Raw genomic sequence first — 4,761 nt, forward strand, 5'->3', positions numbered from 1 at the left:
AAAAAAAAAAAAAGTTTGTTAAACATGTAAAAACTTTGTACCTGACGGAGAAAGCGTGACTGAAGGCGGCAGTGGAAATATGGGAGTAGCAATGTGACAAATGCCCAAATGGGTTAACGATGCACACGAGAAAATTGCCTACTAGTGAAATATGATGAGGAGCTTTACAAACGGTTCTGTACGGTGTTGCTCGGGGTTATGTTCACGTGTCACATAAATGGGTAGGAACGCTTCCGGTGAGATTTCTGGTATCTCCAGTTAAGGACACGGGTACTCTGTAAAGACTTTGCAAATAGTATGTTTTGTTGGCGATTATAGGCCGCTGTTCTGAACAATTACAAGTGCTTTCTCACTTCCAGTTCACGTAGCTGTAAACTATGCCAATTGGTTACTAGCACATACAACTCCTTGGCTTATAAATGAATTATTTAGGTCCCTTGCTTTAAGAACTTACTGTCTGTGAATGGGCGCATCTGCTCAAAGGAAAGAGGTCCCAGGCTACAGAATCTGACCGAGAGGCCCAAAGAACTTGCCGGCGGGTTCCTCCTGAACCTCTTCATGCCGGGTGATTTAAAGCCGCCAAAATCTGTGGTGAATAAAACGGAATGGGCAAACTGCCCAGAAGGTACAGAAGGGGACCTGCGGGCCTAATGCGGGATGAAAAAGAGATGTGATCTTACGGCATCCTCCTTCAGCTTGCGCAGATAGCCTCGTACTGAGGAGAACCGGGGAGGTCTGGGATGGGTTCCCACTGGCTGATGAGCCAGCTACTTTATCCTGAACCAGAGCTACGAAGCAATCCTCACTTTTTGTCCTCGGCAGTCAGCGGTCCGCCCCGACGATGCAGTGACAACATGCAGAAGGGGTCCGGACTCATCTTGCGCGTGCACATCTCCATCTACGTGCTGTGCTACAGCATCAGATCATTGTTTTTCTTCCTATACGCACGCTTTAATTGCATGATATTGGCAAAGGAGAGTTGTGACTGTGGATGTATTCACTCATTGCTTAATGATGCTTGCATAATCGGTGACATATGCGATCTTAATGAAGACTACATGCAGTATGCTGTTTGTCTAATGAGAAATTTAAAGTGCATCTTTTTGTGGTTCATCGTGTGATCGCTAAGAAGGCTAGAATTAGTGAAATTCCTATGTGATGGAGAGAAAGGCTTTCTGTCATCTTATATTCATAAAGAAAAAAAATGATTTAAAAAGCTTACGTTTCTATTCGAGGAGGTACGAGAGTTAAGGACTCAGAAACGTACCTAGCGTTGACCTAAACAACAGTTACTAAAAGTTCAGGAGTTGTTGCCTTGCAGAGAGTGAAATCTCTCGCCCGTGATAAATTATAAATATCGCACTGCCTATAGAAAAAGGAGTTCTTAATGGTGTCCGCTTATTCAGGACCCATGCAAACCTAAAAACAACCGACAACCTGCTTTTAATTGGAGACTTTTTTCCTCAGACGCTATAGGTACATACTGCCTGTAGTTATTATATTCTGAAGTTATTTTGTCTCATTGTAAACGTCTGCATGCAAACTAAGGCCCAGGAAAGCCAGAAACGCTGACTCTCCTTTCCCGAGGCAATGCGTAATAGCCCAGCCTGTAAGATGCTGCTCGTGCCCTTAGAAACAAAAGTCTGAAAAAATCTGTGTATTTTCAGGTGTAATCATTAAGTCTTAGCATTCCTCAAAGGAAAAGCAAGCTTTTCCTCCAAGGAAAAGCTCTCCTCTGCTAACAACACAGACTTTTCACAGACAGTCGTTTGGTGGCATCATGTTTCAGAGCCGCCCTAAACTACACCCCTATAATTCAGCCTCACAGAAGATTTTAGAACTGCTTTTTAGATTAAGTCACGAAGAAAAAAAACACTGGGAGAGCATTTAACACTTAAATAGGTTTTGGATTCTGAGTCCTGCCCTTAAAGGGTCTATGTTTATTAGGTTTATGATGGAAAGTCAGTCTCGGCCTTAGCTGCAGAGCGAATACATACACGCTCTGCGTAGTGATGCTGCTACTCCTCTGAAATGTTCTGTCTTGCCGCAGATACCCGTGGAAGCTTATCGGTGGATGCGCAGGCTCTGAGGTGTGAATTACATGTAAGAGCAGCAGAAGCTGCTGCCCGTGAAGACTTTACAGAACGAGATACTTTTGCAAGTGCTTAATAGTATTTAGTCGTAAAAGGGAAGTCATTAAATCTCTACCCCTCAATTTGGGTATTACAAATCATTTAGCATGCACTCGGGAAAGCTGGATTGTCCTGCTAAGAAATAAATACAAAAGATTCGGATGCGTAGTGACCGTAGTTTTGAACACGAACCAGATGGCAACATGCAACTTCTAATAAGGAGCCCAAAGAAATTACAAGCTGTTAAAATCCAAGGACAACTAGGCATTTCGTCTCTGGCAGCCATACTTTTCTCTGCCAACAGCAGTAAAAATGGCATTTAGTGATGCTTCCTTTTAGCATGAACAGAAACGGTTGTAAAAACAGACCCGATGAAATATTCAGCAATGCATTGGTGAAGTTGCTAAATAATGCATTCATTTGGCTCTCTCACGAGGCTGACCTGCGTGAAATTCTTTGGAGGTGAAGTGCAAACTGTTATTTTGGCTATGGTGTGTTCCTGGGGAAACACTGCTATGAAAACACTGTATTTCACAATGAAAGCAGTTCATTTTTAGCTCCAATTATGCATATTCTTCGGTAGGCGGCCTTCTTCCTTCTTAGGTAATACTGAATCAGTAGCCTGGCGTGGTGCTAGTGGGCGCTTTGCTGCTTGAGGTGCCATCCTTAGGAAGACAGACTGAAAGCGAGGCCTCTTTTCTTTCTGATTTTGATGGCTCTTACAGCATTTTTTCCCCCTAAATTTTGCTTTGTGCAGTTTTAATTTAATATGGTTAATTTAATACTCTTCCTTCCTGCCCTAAGTTGTTTTGTGACATTGCTGAGCCCTATTAAATGACCGCCGTATTTCCTCCGGGACAGAAGTGCACAGCCTCTGAGTAACACAACTACTTTGATTATCAGTAAATTGCAACTCTTTGGTAAAAATACTGTCAATTCTGACAGAGTTTTTGACATCTTCTTTACCTACCCTTGGTCAAATGTAGGCATGTTTTTAGGAGAGACAATCAGTTATTTGATAGAGTATAGCTATCATTCGTTGTCATAAATGTGAAAAAGTTAGATGACTATTTTCCTGATATAAATTATTTATTCTGTAACGTATATTTCAAGAGGAAGGGAGAGACAATTGCAATTTTAGTATTTAGGGGATTTTAGTACACCGGTTATTCAATGTGAATCATTAGGCACAAACAGAATATTACGATAAACGGGTTTATTTTTGCTGCTTTTATGCTGAAGACAAGTATAAATGTAATAACTATAATCTACGTACACCCCACAGTTCTGCAGTCCAGGGTTGAGCCGGGTGAACTTCGTGACAGGGATTCCTCTTGTGCAGGATACGCTGCTCTTGCTGAAGCAAAACATTAAAAGCTAATCTAGATGGAAAAATAGCGGCCAAGGAAGATGAGTGTAAACAGGAAAAAAATACGTATCTCCTGGAATATGCGGTTCCTGTTAGCAGTGGGAAACGAGTAGATGATCACACTGAACTTTATCAGGTAAGAGTATGGCCAGATCTGCACGCAGAAGGGAACCTCTGTGCTGGCGTGAGGGAAATGTTCTCCTACTTGCCATGGAAAACGAACAAAATCTTCAGGCGATAAGTTCCCTGGGCACTGACAGAGAATGGCCGATTATGCATTGCTCTGTGTCCAGATTGTGGCTGAGGAAAAAAACTTCCGTGACTGGAGTTTAAAATGCACTGTGATTTAGACATATGGTCTCAAAGGGAAATGTAGGTTCCTAGGGGTTCCTTGTCATTTTGCAGTTTACTTTGGCACTAGGAAATAGTGTTTTGGGAATTAAAAAAAAAGAAAAGAATACCTAAAGTAAATTTAAATTAGGGAGACGCTGGGATGCTAACAGCGCAGAAAAAGAGTTATTAGTGTCAACTTTTTCTTGCGGTTTGGGCAAAATGTTTTTTTAATGCTTAAGTTCTATTAATCTTGGTTTAGAAAGCCTCCCTAATGTGCTGAAAAGTTCCAAGATACAACAATAACAGTAAAACAAATGTGCGCAGCCAAGACGCACCATTAGCACTGGGTGAGGGAAGGAAACAAGCCGTGGATGCAGAGTATCAGGGTGGGAAATGTATTTTTAGACTGACTTTGTATAGCCTGCCCCTGTCAAGTAAAGGGCAACGTATTTCCGATTTAGTGTAGAAGGATTGTGTACACTACTTGCTAACTGCAATATCGTATATACATATTTTTTGTTGTTAGTGCTTTGCCAGATTATGTAAAATAATTTGGGATGAGATGAATGCAAAGAAGAGGAAGAGACGAACGTTGCCGTTTCTTTCCCAAGAACCCAACGGACTGCCAAGTAGCGTTAACTTCTGGACTTGCTTGAAATGATTAGGAGCATAATGTATCCGGGACCATTCAATCACCATTTCTTACCCTGTTAAAGTTTCCAGAAGTACTGGGGAAAAAGGAGATGGATCAGAGAAGATGCCCCTAGTCTGTCCCTTAGAGTTCTTTCTTATGAAACACTCCTATGTTTCTGAATGAAATGTGATTGACTAGAGATTCACAGCAACAGGCAACAGGCCGAGCTAATAAAATCATCTAACCCGTAGACAAATGAATAAGAAGTGGGATTTTCCAGCCCAAAATCAATT

This window comes from Meleagris gallopavo, chromosome 7, assembly GCF_000146605.3.
Source record: "Meleagris gallopavo isolate NT-WF06-2002-E0010 breed Aviagen turkey brand Nicholas breeding stock chromosome 7, Turkey_5.1, whole genome shotgun sequence".
In the NCBI taxonomy this organism is placed as follows: Eukaryota; Metazoa; Chordata; class Aves; order Galliformes; family Phasianidae; genus Meleagris; species Meleagris gallopavo.